Source organism: Callithrix jacchus, chromosome 1, assembly GCF_049354715.1.
Source record: "Callithrix jacchus isolate 240 chromosome 1, calJac240_pri, whole genome shotgun sequence".
In the NCBI taxonomy this organism is placed as follows: domain Eukaryota; kingdom Metazoa; phylum Chordata; class Mammalia; order Primates; family Cebidae; genus Callithrix; species Callithrix jacchus.
Window position 1 is genome coordinate 108,985,389 of NC_133502.1, and position 24,091 is coordinate 109,009,479.

Below are 24,091 nucleotides of genomic sequence, written 5' to 3' on the forward strand. Positions count from 1 at the left end.
ATCAACAGCTAGATAAGTAACAGGCCCATTTTATTCTTTCATGTTTTGAGAAAGCTTGGAACATTGTGCTCAGTTAGAAGAGGGGCACTTAAGGGACATGATTCCTGGGAAATTCAGGGAATTCTGCAATTAACAGCTAAGTTGATGAGTAGATTTAATCCACTGAAAAGAAGGGTTAAGGGGAATATAAACATTTTCTTCAGATTTCCAAATGACCATCAAGAGAAAGCGATACTAGCTTTATTCTTAGCAGTTCTAAAAACAGAACAAGAACCAATGCACAGAAATTGCCTAGGAGCATCCAGGGACAAGAATAAGACTCACTCCAACAATGAGACTCACTCCACAAAGTAGGAGGAGGTGAGGCACAACAGAGGTCTTCCAGCAGAGGCTTCTAACAATGCATTAGGGTTGCTGCAATGTAGATTTCAGGCTTGGTAAGAGATTATAGTAGACATGTGGTCTCCATGACCTGGCAACTCAAAGTGCAGTCCATGACTGGCAGCACTGACATGACCTGGAAACTTGATGAAAATACAGATTGTTGTCCCATCCCTTCATCTAATCCATCAGAATCTACATTTCTAAAGATCTTCACTTGACTTCTATGCATATTAAAAAGTGAAAAGCAGATGTGGAAGAGGTCTTCTAACTGTAGCCTCTCCATCCACTTGGGTTCTTGGGTTCTCCCGTTGCCACTCCTCTTTCACCTAATCCTGCATGACCTACTGAATCCCCACTGAATACATATTCATTAAAGGCAGAAGACCTGTGGGTGGTTTGGGATAGAATGGATATAATGAGCTTCTAAATGGAATAGAATGGGTATAAGGAGCTTCCAAACTAATGTAATCTGATGAATGACTACATTCCTTAGTGAGAATTTGGGAGGAGAGGGATTCCACTGAAATCTATTGACAGGTAAATGGATGTGACTGCAGCCATGTACACTCTCCTTGAGCCCAATGATTCAGACCATGTGAAGGGCTCTCACTTGCTATATGATTCTCATTCATCATTCTTATTCATCTCCTGGCAGCAACTGTAGGCTGCCCATTGACTCTTCAGGGTTATCTGCATAGGAGAAATGGCATTTTACCTGCCAAGCAGCACATGTGCATTCATCAGTCCTATCCTCTAAGAAAGTCTATCCTCATGGACGTAAACCTCATAGATATAAGCTGAATAGTCCAAAATGTCAAAGAAATGAATAGCAGAAAAATAACAAGACCTCATATATAAGTCAAGGACCAGAGCATTTGATGGCAGCTGGATGTTAAAGATTTGCAAGACCAGGCTTCACTTCTCTTGCAGCTTCATTTTCTGCCAGTCCCTAACTCATAATGCTTTATGAATAACCAAATGCTTCCAGTGCCTAGAAATACCATGCCTTCCATTCCTTTCCTGCTACCTTCATCTGGAGGGCCCTTTAGACCTGGCGGTGCCTGGACAACTTCTGCTCGTCCTTTAACAATTGGCATAGGCTTCACTTGCTCCCCTGGGCAGGAGGACAGGCTGCATGACATGCCACCCCTCTGAGCTCCCCATGTACCCTGTTTTAACCTGCATTGTGTCACATGAGACCAGATCTGTCCAATAGAAATATAACAGGAGCCACAGGACGCAGTTTGGGAGGCTGAGGCGGGCAGATCATTTGAGGTCAGGATTTCAAGACCAACCTGACCAACACGGTGAAACCCCATCTCTACCAAAAATGCAAAAAAAAGGAGGATGCAGTGAGCCAAGATCCGGCCACAGCACATCAGCTTAAGTGACGGAGTGAAACTCCATCTCAAAAAAAAAAAAAGAAAGAAAAGAAAAAGAAATACAGCAGGAACCCCGTAAATGTAAAATAGCTAGTAGCCACATTTAAAAAAATCAAAAGAAACAGGTGAAATTAATTTTAATTATATATTTTGTTTAACTTGTTATCTAACTGATCATTTTCACAGGTAATCAACACCTTGTTCAAATGATTAGATACTTTACACTATTTTATCATACTAACTTGTTAAAATCCAGTGTGTATTTTACACAAAGAACACATCTCAATTCAGACTAACCACATTCTCAGTGCTCAGTAGCCACATGTGGCTGCTGGTGACTATGCTGGACAGTAGAACCTTATACTGAAATAATCGACTTCTGGGTTTGCCTTTCCTTCTAGAAAATATGCTGCGTAAGGGCTAGTCAATGTAATATGTATGATACCATCAGTGTATCTTCAATGTCTTACATATACGGAGTGTTCATGAAATGCTTGCTGAACTGAACTGACCTGAAGAGAGTTAGAGAGAAGGGAGGATTTTAGCAGCTGTTCAAATCAAGTGCCGCTTATGCATACTTACAATAATTATGATGACAGAAATGATAGCTAATACTTTTTCTTGAATGATATTCTACAGTTTTAAAATATATTATCTCATTTAGTCCTCACAATGATCCTATATGCCATATACCATTGTTATATCCATTTCGTGAATGAAGAAATTTCCTCCAAATCATACTGCTACTTAAATGGAAGAGCCAGAATTTATTGAAATAGAGAAAAACAAAGTAAACAACATTAATTACATGCACACTCACCCCACAATAAACAAAAAGTTTAAAATAAGCTATCTTCACATTAATTTAAAAGCCCTGGTCAGGCGCGGTGGCTCACGCCTATAAGCACAGTAATTTGGGAGGCCACGGCAGGTGGATCACGAGCTCAGGAGTTCGAAACAAGTCTGGCCAACATGGTGAAACCCTGTCTCTACTAAAGATACAAAAAATTAGCTGGGCACCTGTAATCCCAGTTGCTTGGGAAGCTGAGGCAGGAGAATTGCTTGAACCTGGGAGGGGGAGGTTGCAGTGAACCGAGATCATGCCACTGCACTCCAACCCGGGCAACAGGGTGAGAACAAAAGAAAAGAAAAGAAAAGAAAAGAAAAGAAAAGAAAAGAAAAAGAAAAAGAAAAAAAGCCCCCTCCAATGTGGATGCATTCCCTTAAATTTCATTTACCGACTCCTGCAGTATCTTTTCCAGAGCTTGGTGGTCTGCTGAGTTTTCCCTTATGCAAGACCTACTTCTTTACAAATTTCTGAGCCAGACATTTCTGGCTTGATATTTAATATCTTTCCTACTCTCCTTCTATATTTGCATTCTGCCTGTCTGGTCAGAACAGCAAAGCTCTTCACAAAGCACTCTAGTGACTAAAGTCACCTTTCTCAGGTCCTCAGCTTCTCCCAAAGTAGTGAGAAAGAGCAGTGCATAAACTGCTTTCCTCTTCCTGCCGCCTGGAGGGCCCCACAGTCTTGCTCACATGGCCCGTGGAGGAGATAAGCAATAACTGTTGACGTGTGCTTTTGTTTAAGAAAACTGGGCTGAACTATGCCTAGGAAAAATGATGCAGATTTTAATTTTTTTTTTTTTTTGGTGTTCAAAAATTCCATTATCTCTAAACCACAGGAACCAGAGCCACATCTGGCAAGGGAAATAAAGCTGGAGATGTAAGGAAAGGATAGATTAGGAGAAGCTTGAAAACAGGCAGCTGAGTTTTGATTTGATGTGGTGGGAAATAAAGATCCCTTGAGGGTTTCTGAGCATGGGAGTGATGTGATGAAAACAGTGATTAAAGAAGACGAAATACAAGCAGGACAAATTGAAGGGAGGGACTAGAGTCTGAGAGGAAGAGGCTCAGGGGAGGTGGGGAAGGCAAGGGCATTTATTAGAAAAGAGGTTCACGATCCCATACAAATTAATTAACATGTGCCCACCCCTAAGTCACTTAACTACCAAGTTACTACCTGTCTTTTCGTGTTTTTTTTTTTTTTAATGCTTTTACTATATTGGGAAGGTAAAAATAAACTCAGGAGGAAGCAAATATTTTCATTAAAGTGATAATAAAATGTCATCCCTATGAATATAGAGGTTTAACTGAGTACCCCACTGAGCAAATGAGTTTCATTGCAAGCATGTGGAACAGTGTGCTGGGCTGAAATGGATTTCAGAAAAATTCATATTAGAGCCTTATTCACAGAAGTAAACAAACACAATGAACACGAAGTAGTTTTTTAAAGCAGCCTCCTGCAGAGGAAGGCCGTGTGACACAACAGAAATGCTTGCCTCCTGCAGAGGAAGGCCGTGTGACACAGCAGAAATGCTTGCCCTCAAAGGGGCAACTCCAGCCCAAGAGTACGCCTAACTCCTTGCCTTCGAGGATGCTGAAAGCATCCCATCCTAGTCACGCTCTCCAGCAGCAGAAAGAGCACATCAGCTATCATAAACAAACACTGTTTTCCTAGCCCCTACTCAGGAAACTTTATTCTATAAGCCATCAAACTCTTTAACTCTGGCTGCAATTTTTAATGATCCAGAGACTTAAAAATTATTTCCATTTGTTTAAATCTGAAAACAGCCTTCGAGGACATCTAAATCCATCATTTAAGAATATTTTAAACTATACAACCCTTTTGTCAATTAAATCTAATGGAAACACAATGGATCAATATTAAAATGGGCTCCTTGGGTAGGGACTATGGTAAAAGACCCAGAACTCCATCTACTCATTTTCTCCCATTCCCTGTGTCTACCTCTACCTTGCAACTTACCCACACTGTGGCAGACCCCAGAACTCTCCCCAGGGCTACAGAGAAAGGAGTCTGCAAAATACCGAAGGGTCTACTACCTCTTGTGTGTGCGGCTTCTTCTGACAGGTGAAAAAAACTGAAACCCAGAAAGCTTAACACAGGACTTCCATTTCCAGCCATAAAGAATCTGGAAAACCTTCATCTAGAAATACGTGGAATGTTAGCTAAATACAAATATCCGCTTAAATGCATAAAATGAACTCATGTAGAAAAACTTACCAGTTTGAAAATGGGCACAACCTATGACCCAGCAGGTCCATGTCTATGTATGTATCCCAGAACACTGTTTTTCAGCTTGCCAGTGGAGATGCATCTCTGGGTTATAAAAGTACTTTCCTAAATTCCATAAATTCAATTTCCTAAATTACATACAGTGGTATATGAAATAGTCCAGGTTAAACTGAATTAGAGGTTAAGTGCAGTGGCTCACACCTTTAATCCCAGCATTTTGGAAGGCTGGGGCATGTGGACTGCTTGAGTGCAGGAGTTTGAGACCAGCCTGAGCAATGTGGTGAAACCCCATAATTAAAAAACAAAACAACAACAACAACAACAACAAAAATTAGCTGGGAGTGGTGGCACTTGCCTGTAATCCCAGTTACTCAGGAGGCTGAGGCAGGAGAACGGCTTGAACCCGGGAGGCGGAGGTTACAGTGAGCTGATTGCTCCACTGCATTCCAGCTTGAGCAACAGAGAGAGACTCCATCTCAGAATAAAATAAAATAAATAAACAAAATTAGAATTAAGTAGAAAATAAATGTAAATATTCTGAGAAACTTTTGTTCCGTATATGCTTACACGTACATAAACGTAGCACAGGCATGTGCTGGGTTTCCGTGTAGCTGTATGGACAAAACATTTTGAAAAATGCTATTGTAGAGAAGCTTTTGTATGTTAGGACAAGGAAACGTACAAGAACAATCATTGAAGCACTGTTTATAATAGTGTAAAATTAGAAGCAATCTAAGTGTTCACCAACAGAAAACACGTAACTATATAGTGGTCTGTTCCTGAAACAAAGCAGTTCAAATGAATGAACTAGAGCTAAATTGTTGAAATCAAACGCTAAATTAGATAACAAGCAAGTGGTAGAATATGTGTGGTATGTTCCATTTATTTAAAATTTTAAGACATGCAAAATGACAGTACATATTGTGGAAAGATGCATATGCATGCAAAAAAAAGTCTGAAAGCATGTGCATGCAAGATAGTGTTTATCTCCGGGATGGAAGAAAAAGACAGGGGATTAAGATGTCTGCAAAGAACTTCATGTCTAAAGCAAAGCCATCAAAATGTTAGGATTGCCTGAGACTGGGTGGTAGGTCACAGAGTTTTGTTACTTCATTCTATTTTTTTTGTTGATTAACTTCCTATGTCACCTGTGTCCATGACCTACGTGAATTCATTTTACGTATTGGCACATTTGACATTTTTTAAAGTCACTCACCTGCAGCCAAATAGCTGATTGGCAGAGTATTCTGGACTAAGCTGAGGGTGGGATCCTAACTGATTCTCAGTCTGGTCTTCCTTCCGCATGACTCCCAGTTCATGATCTGTTTGCAAATGAAAGGATTTGCATCATTTGGTCCTAATCTTGGTAATTTATTTTTACCTGAGAGATGATGTTCCCCCACAGTCCACTGAGGCTACATCTGCTCTGGCAAGAAAGAGCACAAGGCACATTTGCTTTGTGAAGGCTGAGCTGTTACTTCACAGTTTGTCACTTGGCTCTGTTTCCCAACTTCACTTTGCATTGCAACGAAATGCTAAGCCACTGAAAGGTCAGTGGAAAGATGATCTAAACATGCCAAAAATATCAGCAGAGACAGAAAGAAACACAGAAGGGAGGGAAGGGAGGAAAAAACAGCTTTGAAAGGGAAACAGACAAACACAAAAAGCTATCAAATTAAAATGAGAATATTGCTGAGAAACCACACAACAAGCATTAGGTGTGTTTCAGATGATGGGAGTAACTGGAAATAGTAGCATTTTTATAGCCTTTGATCACAGATACACAAACCAACAGGAGGAAGTTCGTTAACGTTTGTTTTAGTCTATCTGAGGACAAAAACAAGACAAATGATACCTTGGCAACAGCTGGAGAATCATAACAGAGAGATTTATGGTGCTTTGGAAAAGTTCAGGGCAATGGTTTTTATCACTGGCTCCTTTACACTCTTTGAGTTATATAAAAGGCTCTTATTTCTGTTCCTTCTTTCAGACTAAATAAATACATAATCATAACTTCCAGGTCAGCTTTAGCTTTTCAAGTGGGTGAGTTAAAGCCCTCTGCTTTGTTGACAGGGTGGGGCCAGAGGGGTGATACTGGCAGAAAATGAAGACAACCCTTGTAGTATAAGGTCCAGAGCAATCATTCCCCAGGGTTAAGAAGTCAACTGTATGTGATTCTATCTTTTGGATACATCTCACCCTGGCATGGCCACTGTGTCCATGAACTATGAACATTTTCCTTTGTACTTCTGGTGAAAACTCAGCTCTGTGACAGAATCCCTTGTCTCAAGAGCAAATGCAGCAGCAACAACAAATATTTATTGAGCACGTTACTCTCCTTTTTTTTTTAACGTCATTTAGTCTTCACCTTTTCAGGAAGGTACTATAACTAGCCCCTTTTATAGATGGAAAAACTGAGATATAGGAAGTTTAAATAATGTAGCTCAGGTCATCTAAAGTGACAGAATCAGGAATTGGAGTAGCCACCGGATTCTAACAGCTTGAGCTTCTCAGAGCCACACTATGCCTGGGAGGTGGTATTTAGGTAAGGAGAAGCAGCTGCTGAGATGACAGCACCGTTATGTTAGCAGCCATGAGGCCCCTGCTCCAGCTACAGTGGTTCCAAGAGGGAAGAATTTACATGCCAATGAAGGTGAGGGTACTGTCACTAAAAATCAGAATCCTTTCTTTAGATTTTCTAGCAATCCACAATATCTGCTTCCCGAATAAGGCAGAGACTCTTCAGAGCTATATATCTTGCCCTAAGTTATACCTAATTTCCTGCTGCACACTCATCCCCCAGAAAATCAAAGTGAAGGACTTGGAAATGATATTGAATAAAAGGCAGAAGATTGAAGCTTGAGTTCAGGATTGCTACCTACTAACTGAATGGACTTAACCTTTCTGGGCCTCGTTTTCCTTATGTGTAAAATGAGAAAAATAATGCCCACTACACTGGATGGTGAGAATCAAACCACACAGAGGCATGCAGAGGCATGGGGAACTTTGATGGCACACATTGTTGACGTGCAAGGTTTTTTTCTTTGTTCTGTAAGTGAAAGAGCACATTACAACCAAATTCTAACACCTATTACAGGGACATGGGAATCCCAAAGAGCCTTCCTTTGTAGTATTATTATTAACCTTGGTCAGGTCATGCTCCTTTTTTTTTTTTTCATCTGTAAGAGGACAGATATTAATTACCAAGCTTGCCTCCAACTTTGGTATTTTGTAGTTTTGTGTTCCAGGTGTAGGAAAACCAAACCCAGGGTTTTTAAATGGCAGGTCAGGCACTTCCAGGCAACTTTACTCTTCTAAGTTGAGCAATCACGTTCCTCACATCCCAGCACTCACACAGGAACTCTAACATCTAATATAATTATAGTGATTCTAATGGCCAGCAAGTTCAAGTGTTAGAGAAAAAGAAAACTGGATTGTCTACCAAGCCGGGTGGATATTCCACTTCGTAGGCAACTTGTTAGAAGGGGGTAGCATACTGACACTTTTGTTCTGGGTTAGGCCAGACCCATGAGGAATGTAGGACATTGTGAGCTTGGAAGGAGCTTCTAGCTTTGTGATCTCATATGACTGCTTCACTGATAAGTATCACTTGAAACTGATGTCAGGTATGACCAGCGCAGGGCCCTAGCAGGCTTCCTGACTCTCTGCAAGGTCTCTACAGAGGGGACTCTCAAGCACTAGACAATGTCAACAGGGGCAGTCATAACTTGAGGGGGTAAGTGGAGCGTGGTCCTGCAGCAACTGTGTGGTAGCTGAATGCCCTCCCAGTCCCTCCAGAGCAGGGCTGACCCCATTCCAAGGGAAGCTAGTCCTCTGGAGAGCATAGGAGCTGCAGCTTGGAATAACGAATCAATTCTCAAAAGGAAAGAACATGAGGGAATCAGTCACTCTGGTCAGAGATTCTCCTACATAGATCACTCCCTGTGGTCTGACCCCCTGAGCTCTGCCAGCCTCAAGCAGATGATGGGACAGTTCACCTATGCAACAAGAAGCCCAGTCAGCAGCACCGAGATTCATCATGATGCCAGTGGGCTGAGTTGCTGGCACATTACCGTGAGATGAGCATGGGCCTCCCCAGGCCCTGTGCAGCAGCACCGAGATTCATCATGATGCCAGTGGGCTGAGTTGCTGGCACGTTACCATGAGATGGGCATGGTGGCCTCCCCAGGCCCTGTGCAGTAGCACCGAGATTCATCATGATGCCAGTGGGCTGAGTTGCTGGCACGTTACCATGAGATGGGCATGGGTGGCCTCCCCAGGCCCTGTGCAGTAGCACCGAGATTCATCATGATGCCAGTGGGCTGAGTTGCTGGCACGTTACCATGAGATGAGCATGGGTGGCCTCCCCAGGCCCTGTGCAGTGGGCACCACTAGCAGTTCATTCTGGGTCTTCAGCGGGCCATGCTCATTCCCGGCTTGACCATTCCCTCCTGAAACGCTTGGTCCTCAGCCTTGCACAGCGGGCTGCCCTTTGCAACTCAAGTTTCAATTGAAATATCACTTTCCTAGGCCTTCCATGGACACAGCCTCCCCAATCCTCTATCATAACACACTGTTTTCTATTACTTATAGACATTTTCAATATCTGAAGTGATCCCATTCATTTGTGTTTCATGGTTATTTTCTATTTTCTCTTTCAGAATGTGAGCTCAGTCAGAGCCAAGATCCTCTCGGTCTCCACCAATCAATCCTCAGCACCTAGAAAAACGTCAAGCAGATAATGTGAGTCAGTAAAAATCAGTAGAATTAATTAGTTAATTGTATCTAAGACAGGTGTGCAGCAGAAAGAACAGGGTTTCTCTCTCTATGCTCTAAAGCAGTGGTGAGATTTCAAGACTTTGGGGTGGCTTTGGTAGATACTTTTGAATAGCTAACCATGGTAGGTGCCATCTCTTCTTCTGTCCCATTAGAGATCTGAGAATCATCCTCTGAGCCATAGGAGTTGGCTCCTGGCACCCATGTTTTTACTATATAATTTTCTCACTTAGGAATGTTTTTGGTTGCAGGTAAAGACAACAATAACAACAACCTATTAAAGTACGCTGTGATGTCAACAAATAGGTTATTATTTTTCTCAAATAAGAACAAATCATGAGGTATGCCATCCAGTGTCAGTGCAGCAGTTCAGCCATACAGGGACCTTGGCTCGTTCTCCTTTGTGCTTTCTTTTCTTAGCACACAGCTTTCCCCTCATACTTGTCACATCATGGTTACAAGGTGGCTGCTGAATCACCAGGCATCACACCTGAATCCCAGAGAAGGAGAAAAAGCCATGCCCGGTAAAACTGTTGTTCCTTTTAATAAGAAAGACAAAAGCTTTCCCAGAACCATATCCAACTAACTTCTATTTATATCTCCTACATTAGAACTAGGTCACAATGCCACCCTCAACCAATTACTGATAAAGAGAAATGGGATTACTATGACCGGTTTAGATTATCACAATTCATCCTCTGGGACTGGAGTGGGATCTATCTTCCCTGATATCAAGCTATTGTCACACTCTCCTGAACAAATTGGGATTCTAACAGGAAAAATGAGAGAGACACGGCTGTTAGCTATGCTACAGCTAAATGAACTAGAGTGGGCATTTGACCAGTAATTGGGGCTATACAATTCTCTTTGCCAAGAATTACAGATGAGACACAGACACAGAGAAAAAGGCAGCCTGCAGTGTTGCGCTTCTGAACCTTCCTGAGATGTGGTTGTTTAAATTCTTTAAATTTTATCTGATGCTTAAGTGTCTTACCCTAAAAGTGTATTCTTTTCCTGAACCAAGTTCAAGGTGGTTTCTTTTGTTTTAAAACAAAGGGTCTTCATTATAGCAGCATCTAACTAGAAACATTCTGAGTGGCTCTATCAGGCTGTGCTGCGTGGTTTTATCAGGTGTCAGTCATTCACACCTCCCTCAGGAACAGCAGGGCCCTTTGCACCAAACCCTCTGCTCCTCCTGCGGTGATCAAAACACTGTAGACATTATGTCATCGCCTGACAAAAATCCCCAAATCCTCCTTTTCCTTTTCACCTTCAGACAGCATATGCTGAGGTCCCAAGTGAACAGAGAGGCCTTTGGACACTAAAGGCCTGTGTGGTGCAGATGAATGGAGGTGGCACAACAGCATCCACACTAACTAGTGGAGCACTGGGACTGCTGAGATGTCACATCACAAGTTCACGATAAAGGCCAAAAACACACCAGACCTTCTGATCATTAGCCCAGCGCTCTTTTTCTCTCCTAAAGCACCTGACTATCAAGGTCAAACACAAATACATTCACACAGTCATCCACACCCCCACAATGAGGAAAGACTGTAATGTGTGAAAAGCCTGCCCAGCCCAGCTTAGGATTCCCTTCCTGTTAATAGCCACCAGAAATGTTTGGGGGCAGATGATAAGGATTATCACTCACCTGTTCTATAGGGACCTCTCCACAGATCTTTTGCTCTGTCATCTCTAAACCTGATCTAAATTCTTTGTTAATGTATATCTTTCCCTGACTTCTGCAAAATTTAGACAGGGTTTCTTAAAATGTGTTGCTTGCAACTTACGGGTTTTACATGAACACATGGTTCTGTGATCAGATAACTTTTGGAAACACCTGGTTAAAGAAAGTTAAATGGCTTTTTCATTGCCAGACATTACAAAGCTGTCAATATTCTAACATGTGTGATGAGTATGTAAGAAAGGGATGCAGTATGTGGCATTTTCCAAATGTGTTTCATCACTTAATCAAAGTTTCTTTTCTTGACATATATGAAAGGCTGATCATCTAAGGGATGGGCTTTCGGAGACACTGCTGGTGAGGAGTGCAGGTGTATATCCTAAAACCTACTACCTCTAAGTACCAAGAGACATAGTCTGTGACTTGGTATAGTAGGGAAGGCCCAAACTTAGGTATATTCTAGTAAATATTGCTAGAGAGTTAGAACTGCCACTTAGCTCACAGCGCCTGAGTCCTGCATTACAGCTGCTATATGGGGTAGAAGCACATTGCGGGAGTATACTGTTTTCTTGGACTAATCATGTTATTTCTCTCAGCATTAGGTTCCCCTCCTTGAAAATCAGCATTTTAGGCCATGTGAGAATGGGAAGAATGAAGTCGTTACTGGAGAGTTTAATACTCTATTATTTTCCTTCTGTTCCAACCTTTAATCCAGGAAGTTCTGGTTGATGTGAGGGTGATAGGCTACACTGACCTCAGTCACCTGACATGAATTAAAAACTTATTTATCTTGTCTTGATTCACCTTCCCGAAAAGACCACTTGGTACAACATAATAATTGCCTCCCTACCTGTATGCAAACATATCCCTAAATATCTGGCACTGATTCCATTGCCTCCTAAACTTTATATGCTTCAAGTATCCCTGAGCTGACAACATAATTTCAGGTGAATTAAATGCCTGGGTTGACAATAGTCCTGCCGAAGCTTCATCCATAGGACATCCAGAAAGGAAAGCTCCTTTCCTGGAAGGCTATTTTTCAGGGGTAGAGAAAGTCAAGTCAAAGAAGAGAATAACTCAGCAAACTGATTTATCATCACAATTTAATAATATAAACTGCGTTCATTAAATAAGTCTGAGAGAATTTCATGTCTAACTCTAAAGATTCAACATTAACAGCCATGTGATAATAAAAAAATTCATTGTTTATCATTATCCCCAAAATGAGTATGTTCAGGTTATAGTAATAAGGATCATAACTTCTCTAAATTTACTTTGGCCTTATATTCCCCTAAATGGAATTGTTTGATGTGTCTGAGAAAAGTTGATGCTTTAACCACAAGCTTGTCTCTTAGGTTTGCGAAAGAGGGAATGCTCTCTGTAGTAACAGGAACAAGAATATTAAAAGGCACAGTCATTTGATAAGAAAAAAATGAACAAGAGCCTCAGAGGACCAAGATTCTGGTCAGTTTTCAGACAGTTGATGTGCTTAGGGATTGGACTGCATCCACCATAAAATTCGTATGTTGAAGTCCTAACCCTCAGTACTCAGAATGTGATCTTCTTTGAAAGAGAGGGTCTTTACAGGGTCAATCAAGTTAAAATAAGGTTATTAGAGTAAGCCCTAATCCAATATGACTGGTGTCCTTCTAAGAAAAGGAAATTTAAATACAAACATGCAAAGAGGGAGGATAATGTGAAAAGACACAGAGAGAAGATGGCCATCTACAAGCCAAAGAGAGAGCCCTGGAACATGTCCTTTCCTCACAGCCCTCAGAAGGAACCCCTGTGCCAACCCCCTGACTTGTGGATTCTCCATCTCCAGAACTGTGAAACAGTAAAGTCCTCTGGCTTAAGTCACCCAGTTGGTGATACTTTATTATGGCAACCCTGACAAACTAATACAGCTGCGTTCCTGGGTAAGTCTTTTCGTATCTCAGGGTCTCAGTCTCCTCATCTATAGCATTAGCAGGTAGATGGTCTTTGAAATTGCTTTTATCTATAAAGGTTAGTGATCAATTATGCAGGCAGCCTCTCTCCAATTCTCGAGAGGTACACGGGTACCATCTTCTGAGAAGCTTTCTGTCTAATCTACAGATCAGTGGATTATAGACGGGTTGAAACCAGCTTTGATTATCCCATCTAGCCACCCAAATTTATATTTCAGTAATGACTTTAGTAAGCAAAATAAGAAGGAAAGAGGCTCATAGTCTCCTGTGAAAGGCTACAAACTCACAGTTCATTTCTTTGTAAAAGAAATTTATCATCTGGAAAAACTGACTTCTAACAGATGCTAATGGAGGTACTAGGGTGGGTTCAGGCAAAAAGATCAATAACAAATGTAAATTTCATGATGTGGTTCTCCACCTCTGTCAAACAAACAATAAAAGCACATATTTTGTGCTCTCTTCACAACTCGTTTCTGGGCTCTCTCTCACTCAAATGTTTTTCATGAAAGGTAACATATTTTAGGCAAAACCATTAAATTTTTGAGCGTTACTATCCTGTACCATCTCGCCTATAAAACAGTTAATAAGAAGGACTTTTTGCAACATTTATCAACCTCTCATCAGCATGTATCATCTTGGTAAAATCCCAAACTATTAATGCATCTTCAAAGCCTGGAATATTGTATTAATGTCAGAATCATAATGGATAAGAAGAACATTTTGGCAACAAAAATTGTAATTCTAAATGCTATAAAACAGAACTAATGTTCTAGCTCCCCTTCTCTGTACCTCAATGAATATATACTTTCCTGCCAAAGGAAATAGGATGATAAACATCCTACTCCATAATACAATTTTATCATTACAAACCAGGGTCACCTTCTTAAGTAGCTGAACAGCTGGCTCCGCGTCAAATATACTAAAACAAAACTCAACATACTTTGCAAGCATACATCCAACATTTAAATAGATAATGCTTGTATCAGTCAGGATCTCAGTGAGACAGAACACTCATCTTAGGATAATTCAAAGAAGGTTTATTTAATAAGAAACTTTTTACAAGGGTGTATACAGGATGTAATAGAACCACAAGGGTTTGCAGGCAAAAACTAAAGATTAGAAGCTGAAGTGCTTACACCACCCTTATGCACAAGGAGACAAGGAGGAGTTTCCAGACTGGGAAGGAGAAAGCCTTGTTGAGAGGACTGCCTAGAAAGGAGATACCGCCCAAGGTGGGCTTCCAAGGAGTGAGTGAGGTGAATCAATACCCTGAGTTCACTTACCTGGGTCCCTTCAATTTCCTCCCAGGACACCCCATTGATCAAACCCAACTACAGACAGAAAGAAGAATGTCCATTACTGTGTTCTATGAGGGTCAGCCTCTAAAGACCAGGGGGAGTAGATTTGGAGGGGGTGATAGGACAATATACAGCAGAGTGCTAAATAACTCCAACAAACTCATTGGCATACTATTTATAAATTTTGAGAGTAGAAAAATGTCTACTCCTGTTCACCATTTTAATCCCAGCTATGTCATTCCAGTACCAACAAATTATCTGATTCATCCTCCAGTGGAGGGTGTCCAGGTTCTAGGCATCTTGAACAAAGCATTGGTCAAAATGCATAAAGCAAGGAAGGAATGAAGTAATTTATTAAAAATGAAAGTACACTCCATAGTGTGGGAGCTGGCCTGAGCATAGGAGCTCAAAGGCCCTGTTGCAGAATTTTGGGGAGTTTAAATACCCTCCAGAAGATTCCATTGGTTACTTGGTATAAGCCCTACATAAATGGAGAGATGAAGTAAAGTGACAAAGTCATTTACTCAGCATACACCCTATGGAGAGGGTATTTCCTGGCATAGCTGAAGTGTGAATTGGCCTTATGTTCCCTGCTACCAGACCCCATTTTCCTGCCTCACTCTGAAGCCAACTGGTTGGCAACAATTCAACTTGATTGAGACACTAGCTACTCAGAGTTAGCCTAGACCCCACACAGTAAGGGTTCAGTTCCATAAGAAGCCCTCACTTTAGATGCCAGCTGTACATGATGTCTCTAGGCTACCTGCACTTCTTCCCAGTCTACCACAAATTTGGGGGTTTCCACAACCTCTCCCCAGGTTCAATAGTTTGCTAGAATGACTGACAGAATTCAGGAAAGCTCTCTACTTTCAATTATACTTTTATTATAAAGGATATAATTCAGAAACATCCAAATGGAAGTGATGCATAGGGCAAGGTAATAGGGCAGGGAGGGGACACAGCTCTTCCATGCCCTTTCTGGGTAAGCACCCTGCCATTATGTCAATGTACTCAACAACCAGGAGGCTCCCTGAGCCTTATTGCTTCAGAGTTTTTATGGAACCATCATTACCACATAGACACAATTTACTAAGTCATTGCCCATTGGTGATTGAACCCAATCTCCAGCCCCTCTCCCCTGTCTGGAGTGGGGAAGAAGGCAGTGCAGAGATGACAATTCTAATCCTCTAATCAGGTGGTTGGCTCCTCTGGTGACCAACCCTTATCCTGAAGCTAACTTAGCACTGCCCTCTTTAGTCACCTCATTAGCATGCAAAAGATACTTTATCACTCAGGAATTTCCAAAAGTTTTAGGAGCTCTGTGCCAGAAACTGGGACAAAGACCAAATATATATTTTTTCTCATGTTACACCAACACATTATATTGCACTGGGCCTGGCCCATGACAGACACTCGATATTTACTGATGGATGATGCAGTTTTCAGTAGGACATTCTAGTGTTCTTTCTTCATGCTTTCCTGCCTTCTTTTCAAGGTATTCATGAATCTGTTAAGCCCAAATTCTACATGGTTTTAAGATCCACATCCCTCTCTAGCTGAATACCTTGAGAAGACAAACCTTAATGGCTCCCTGAACCTTAAGGCAATTCATAGCTCTTGACATCCCAGGCATAGGCATAGGCAGACTCAAAGAAAAAATATACACTAAGATGTTTTAGAAATGGAATCTCAACAATTGATGAACTAGTTTCTTCAGTCTCTTCACGGTTTTATCTCTTGCATCATCAACCACCAGGCTCTTATGTCCTTAAAAGGAGGAGGAAGCTAAGGTTGGACATTTTCTGGGGGTGGTGGGATTTTTTTCCCTAATGTCATATGTTGGACATCATGCCACCAAAAAGAATGTATATTCTGGATGGTTATGCAATGATGTGACTTCCACCTTATTTTTTTAAAAACTCTAAGTGATCAACTTTTTTTTTTTTTTGAGACAGAGTTTCGCTCTTGTTACCCAGGCTGGAGTGCAATGGCGTGATCTTGGCTCACTGCAACCTCCGCCTCCTGGGTTCAGGCAATTCTCCTGCCTCAGCCTCCTGAGTAGCTGGGATTACAGGCACGCGCCACCATGCCCAGCTAAAGTGATCAACATTTTATATATTATGGGGGAAAAGTAAATTTCTACCAGGAGAAAATATGAAACCAGAAATGAAAACAAAGAATGTAGTAAAGCTATTCTAAATCAACTTGAGAAAATGAAAGTAAAAAACATCAACCCATTCAGGATTAACACATCTTGAAAATTTGATGTGAAATTTCAAGACTTAAATAGGGGTAAGAGGGAAGAGTGTTGACGTTTTGTACCTATCAGCTGAACAAGGTCTCATTCTGATGTACTGATAGGTTTCTGTATGGCTAGTAATGGCCTTCTAACATTAACAAAAGTGGGTAAAGCTCTATGACCAAACTCTGGGTCCTCTACCTGAATAGTTAGTCAATGGCTTGAACAGTTCCTTTAGAACAGTTTTAGCCCTGCTCACACACCCATAGACCACCTCTCTGTGGAAGTGGGGTGCCTTTCACCCTGAACAACAAAACTAAATGGATTCTTGAATTTCTTCTGAGTGTCCTCTCTGGCTAATGCATCCTCTGTGCATAAGACACTTGCTTTGACCAGTAAGCACTGAATAAAAAATGCAGCCGAGAAAAGATTGTGATATACAGCTTGCAAAAGTTTGCTGGAGGCTCTTGATACCGGAAAAAACTGCCTAAGGCCATTGTTCTAAAGCCAGTTGATTATCCTAAATAACCAGGTAAGAAGGGTAGACAGGTGGGTCACTGAAAGGAAAGACAGCAAGAGAGAATGGAGGGGATGTCTAGGCCCCACTAAAGGGAGGGATTTTAAAAGTCACAACTTTTCCCCCTCCCCCAATCATACAGCAGTAAAAGGTAAATCAATTGTCCTTTCCATATCTCTAAACTATACTTACCTGGATTAGGTACATTAGAATAACATGGAGAATCTTTTCCAAATATTCTGAACCTCCCCTCCTCCCTTTACCCCACCTCTTCTTCAGTTGAGATCCACTGAGTGCTACTTCTCTATTATACCTAGCTACTAAAAAGAAATAGATTTGGGTCACATATCTTAATTCCCTGCTGACATACTTTAATGGAATTAATATTTAACAATACATACTTGAGTTAGATCAGAAATGTCTTACAGGAGTCACCTATTTGAATTTTACATTGTTATATCTTCTGGAAAAATCATAGTTTCAATCATCTGACACCTTATCCCACATCCATTACATAAACCCTTCAGAAAAATTCCATGTCAGAAGAAAGATGGTCCCCCCAGCAGAACATGTCTGTGCCTTTCTAACAGACAATCATAATGAGAGAATGCAAAGCATTGCCCCAGTGTCTCAGCTGCTAGGAAACAAGCCTTTTTTTTTTTTAGAAATAACTGTGCATATTGATAAGAAGCCTTTGAAATGGAGACTTCTAGGACAATGTTGTCTAACAGAACTTCCTGTGATGATGGAAATGTCCTGTACCCACACCGTCCAATTCAGTAGCCAGTAGTCACATGGCTAGTGGATGCTTACAATTGACTAGTGCCACTGAAGAATAAAATTTTAAATTTTATTTAATGTCAACTAATTTAAACAGCAGCATGTGGCTAGTAGCTACACTGAACAGCATGATTGTAAGGTTACTTCTTTCCTTTAGACTTTGCAGTTAGTACTTACACAGAAGCAAAACAATGCAAAATTTTGATGGTAGTTTCAATTTAGGTGCAAATATTACGTTTAAATTGTAAGACTGTCATTATCTTTCAGTAATACGGTTTGAAAGGACTTGCACTTAACCGGCCTTGAATATAGAAGCTTGGCTGCTCCCAACAAAGAGGAGAAGTCTCATGTCCTCTCTCTGGGGCAGACTTATTTAACAGGACATGTCTCTGGCCTGGGCTCATGACAGAATAGCTGACCTTCTGCTGAACAGGGCCACCACCATGCCCCACCTGAGAGACTGGGGAGTATAACAAGACTAAATGTTCTAAATGACGATAACATTTATTCTCCCCTCAGCTAGTAGGGACCCTTCAATATTCCAAACCCACCTGGTAGAAGCAGGGCAGAAGGTGGCTTTAAAGCTTGCTTTGTTTAATTCACACATGGTGAAAGTGCTCTCTGTTTAAGGAAGAGCCCAGTGGGTTTGCAGATTTCTCAACTTGGACACTATTGACATTTGGATCTCATAATCCAATTGTTGGGGGCTGAATGGTATTTTATAGGATGCTTAGCAGCATCGCTGGCTTCTACTCATTAGATTCCATAGCATCCCCCATCCCTCCCAGTAGCAGTATTTGAATATTTCTCCAGGAAACTGTCAAATGTCCTCTGGGGGCCAAAATCACCCTGGATTGAGAACCACTGACCTAAACAATAAGGTTTTAGACTGAGGACAACTTAAGAAAGGAGACCCGATCTCACTTAGTTTTTTTGGTTTGCTTTATTATTTTTTTAAAATCTCCAGTACCTAGCAGAACCCTGATGTATGATATGCATTCAAGTAAATATTGCTCGGATGAATGAATAAAAAGCCACTGTTACATATTTTTAAACTTTAAAATATCTACTTCAGTGCCAACATAGTGTAACACCCAATTGACAAATGTTTTCTGGTCTGTTAATATTCTTAAGAGGTGTTAATAAAAAGCAAGAATTCCTACAATGACTATTTGAGGAAGAAAAATGATAGGAAAAATAAATCTTTTGCATGCCTTAATGTGCATAAAGCCATCTTCCTGACCTGTTAGGATTTTAAGTTAACAGTGTAAGTCTAAAAATATAGTCTTACCATTTCCAAAGGAAGTGCCATAATTGCAAGTGAAAAAGCAAGGCTCCTTGACCTCTCCACCTTCTCTTCTCACTGAAGTTCATATGGGTGCTGGGTGAGTAAAATTCCTTTCTCACTGACTGTGGGAGCCAATCTTCTCCAGCACCAGATACAATCACCAGGAGCCCAGACTGCCACCTTCCCTGCAGGAGAAAAATAGATGGCTTGGTTCAGTTTGTGGTTCCTGAACCTTTATGTTTTATTTGCCAGGAGGTAATACTTTTATCTCATTTGTCACAATCAAATTCTGGAAAATAAATCTACTACCTAATTAAAACTAAATGCTTTGCACCTAAAATTTAGGAGATGTCTCATCTCTAAGTACATATGGGATAGCATGACAGAGAGAAAATAAAGCCATTTCTACCACATACAATATAAACTGACAATATATTTAGCATAAACTGCCCTTCCCTGTCTCTTTACCTAAACTCTTTAAGGCATTTTAAGCTTCTTGGACAAGATTTTCTATTTAATGGGAAATATCACTAAGTTCCATATCGCTGGCTGTACATTTAAAGAACTGCTGCATTCAAACAACCAAAATCATTAAGGCATACTGCTATTTTTATCAGGAATAAGGTCAGAGCATTTATTATAATTAAACAAAAAAGCAGAAGGAAGAAAGAGTAGTGGTTTGCTGGAGACAAATTAGAACCACCTGGGAGGTGTTTAAAAGTCCCAAGGGTCAGGACACACCTCAGATTAAGTAAATCAGTATTTCTGGGGTGGTACTCAGGCATTATATATATATATTTTAAAATAAATGCTTTATATTAGAACAGTTTTAGGTTTACAGAAAAACTGCAAAGGTAAGACAGAAAGTTCCATATATACCACATGCAGTTTCCCCTATTAATAACACCTTATATGGGCCTGGCACATTTCCTGCAATTAATGAACCAATACTGATACATTACCATTAGCCAAAGTCTATACTTTATTTACGTGTCTTTAGATTTTCCCTAATATCCTTTTTCTTTTTCCAAGATTCCATCTGGAATACTTCATTACATTTAGTTTTCATGTGTCCTTAGGTTCTTCTTGGCTGTAACAGTTCTCAGATTTTCCTTGTTTCTGATGCCCTTGACTTTTTTGAGGAATACTAATCAGATATTTTGCAGAATGTCCCTCAGTTGGGGTTTGTCTGATGTTTTCCTCATGATTAGATTGGGATTACGTGCTTTTGTGAAGAATACCATAGAAGTAAAGTGCCATTCTCATCACATCTGATCAAGGGCACTTGATGTTGACCTTGATCATCTGGCTAAAGTAATGTATGTCAGCTTTCTGTAGTATAAAGTTACTCTTTTTTCCCCCTTTCCATATTGCACTCTTTGGAATAAAATGACTAGTTTAACCCACACTTAAGGAATGGGAGAGTTATGTTCTACTTTCTTGAGAGCAGAATATCCACATAAATCAGAATTACTTAGCACAGGAAATTTGCCTATCCTACATTTATTTATTTATTCAACAATGTAGTCACATCATATATGCATGGATACACATATTTATTTTCTGTTTTGGGTTTCAATTCTATACTAAAGTACTGTATTTATTTCGTCGCTCAAATGTTCCAACTCTGGCCACCAGTAGTTCTTGAAGTTGGCTCCATGACCCTTTGACATATCCCCATTGTTTTGTGTGTGTTTTTTTTTCCTAGAACTTTCTTACTTTTTGGCATACAAGATGCTCCATGCACACCTTCTATACTGTCTTCTCTCATCCTAGAATCAGACAGTCATCCAAGTTGTGGTTCATTTAGTTGGAGAATAATATTAGAAACCAAGATCCTGGTGCTAGGTATACTCGTTGCTGATGGGGTGTCATTAATTCTAGGCCCTCTCAGCTGGCAGAGCAAGGAAATATGTGCGTGTGTATGCTAACCCATATATAAAAATACATTATCTGTACATATTTCTATATGTAACCATCGATATCTATATTAAGCTAATAGGAGTTGATATGATATCTCCAACACTAATCCATTACCTTGTAGATGATTCCAGCCTCCTTTTGCTTATCTGTAACCTTTCACACCAACAGTGAGACACTTGGCTCTCACCATTGTCCATCCATTCACTTAATTGCTCTATTCCGGTATGCATGTATAGCAGTGTCAGAATTGCTAACCTGTACTTCCACAGGAAGCAACTTTATCAGCTAGAGTAGAATGCTTATGTTATAGGCTCCTTTATAGCCTTCAGTCTTATAGACTCCACTTATTTCTAAAGCTGTTTAGGTCAGCACCAATTTTCCTTCACATTTTTCAGTGAGGTTGTTTTTAATACATCTGTGATACAGTTAGCTTGTTTTCTCATAATTTTGCATTTCATCCTGGAATCTTCCAATCCCTTAACTGATTTGTTAAAGATTTGCATACATTAAAGTTCACTCTTCATGTTATAAAGTTCTACAGGTTTTGACAAATGCATAAAGTTATATAACCATGATTACGGTATTATATAGAATAGTTTAATTGTCCTAAATAATCCCCTCTGCTTCCCTTATTCAACCCTCTCCCCCTTTCTCTAAGCTCCTGGGAACTACTAATGTTTTTATTATCTCTATAGTTTTGCCTTTTTCAGAATGTCATTGACTTTGAATCATATAATGTGTAGCCTTATCATACTGGCTTCTTCCACTTAGCAAGACGTACTTAAGATTCATCCATGTCTATTTTTGGCTTGATAGGTCATTTTCTTTTATTGCTGAATAATAATCTATTGTATAGATGTACCACAGTTTGTCCATCACTTATTGAAGGACATCTTGGTTGCTTCCAGTTTTAGCAATGATGAATAAAACTGCTACAAACATTCACATGCAGGTTTTGTATGGAAAGAAGTTTTCAAGTCAATGACTTAGTTTTCAAATCAGTAAATGTATTTGATTACTAGATAGTATGGGAGGACTATGTTAAGCTTTGTAAGAAATTGCCCAACTGTCTTCCCAAGTGGCTGTACTGTTTTGCATTCTCACCAGCAATGAATGGAACTTTCTGTTTCTCCACATCTTTGTCAGCAATTGATGTTGTCAGGTTTTTTTAAAATTTTAGTCATTTTGATTGATATGTAATGGTATTTCATTATTGGAATTTGCAATTCCCTAATCATAAATGATGTTTAATATCTTCTCACATGCTAATTTTTCATCTGTATATCATCTCTGGTGAGGTATCTGTTCAGTTGACCATTTTAAAATTTGATTCCTTTCTTATTGTTGAGTTTTAAGAGTTTTTGTACATTTCAGATACAAGCACTGTATCAGATATGTGTTTTGCAAATATTTTCTCCCAGTCTGTGGTTTGGCTTTTGGTTTTCTTAACAGTGTCATTCACAGAACATAAATGTTTAATTTTAATAACATCCAGCTTATCAACTTTTTCTTTCATAAATCATGCTTTAGGTCACATATCCAAAAGCTCATTATCAAACCATGGTCACATAGCTCTTCTCCTATGTCTTCTTCTAACACTTTTACAGTTTTGTATATTGCATTTAGATGTATGATCCATGTTGAGTTAACTTTTGTGAAAGTGTAAGGTCTGTGTCTAGGTTTGTTTTCTTTGTACATATGGACTTTCAATTGTGCCAGCACCATTTGTAGAAAAGCTTATCCTTTCTCCACTGAATTGCCTTTGCTCTTTGTCAAAGATCAATTGTCTATATTTGGGTGTGTCTATTTCTGGGCCCTCTATTCTGTTCCACTGACCTATGTGCCCATCTGTTCACCGGTGTAATACTATCTCAATTACTGAAGTCTTACAGTAAGTCTTGAAGTCGGGTAGTGTGACTCCTCCAATTTTGTTCTCCTTATTTAGTATTATGATGGGAATTGTTATTTTTTTTAATGATATTTTAAGTTCTGGGATACATGTGCAGAATGTGCAGGTTTGTTACATACATATACACCATCCATTAATCCATCATCTACATTAGGTATTTCTCCTAATGCTAACCGTCCCAAAGCCCCCCATGCCCTGTTAGGCCCCAGCGTGTGATGTTCCCCTCCCTGTGTCCATGGGTTCTCATTGTTCAACAACCACTTATGAATGAGAACATACAGTGTTTGGTTTTCTGTGCCTGTGTTAGTTTGCTGAGTATGATGGTTTCCAGCTTCATCCATGTCCCTGCAAAGGACATGAACTCATCTTTTTTATGGCTACATAGTATTCCATGGTGTATATGTGCCACATTTTCTTTATCTAGTCTATCACTAAGAGACATTTCGGTTGGTTCCAAGTCTTTACTATTGTGAACAGTGCTGCAGTAAACATACGTGTGCATGTGTCTTTATAGAATTATTTATAATCCTTTAGGTATATAGCCAATAATGGATTGCTGGGTCAAATGGTATTTCTGATTCTAGATCCTTGAGGAAACACCACACTGTCTTCCACAATGGATGAACTCATTTATACTCCCACCAACAATGTAAAGCATCCCTATTTCTCTCCATCCTCTCCAGCATCTCGTTTCCTGACTATTTAGTGATCACCATTGTAACTGGCATGAGATGGTATCTCATTGTGGTTTTGATTTACATTTCTCTAATGACCAGTAATGATGAGCCTTTTTTCATGTTTGTTGGCTGCAAAAATTCCTTCTTTTGAGAAGTGTCTGTTCATATCTTTCACCCACTTTTTG

At 40.1% G+C, this 24,091-nt stretch overlaps 1 long non-coding RNA gene across 2 annotated transcripts in view; it reads right to left on the reverse strand.

The window, feature by feature from the left end:
- Positions 1 to 19,584, reverse strand: part of LOC128932096 (uncharacterized) — a 39,978-nt gene extending 20,394 nt beyond the window's left edge. The window contains exons 1-4 of one of the 2 annotated variants that reach the window (XR_013533649.1): positions 19,401 to 19,584; positions 9,459 to 9,582; positions 6,080 to 6,185; positions 5,219 to 5,338 (exon numbers count right to left, since the gene is read on the reverse strand). This is a non-coding gene — a long non-coding RNA (uncharacterized LOC128932096). The remainder of the gene's footprint in view (positions 1 to 5,218; positions 5,339 to 6,079; positions 6,186 to 9,458; positions 9,583 to 19,400) is intronic. The other variant, XR_013533658.1, reaches the window with a different exon arrangement.
- Between the last annotated feature and the right edge of the window lie 4,507 nt (positions 19,585 to 24,091).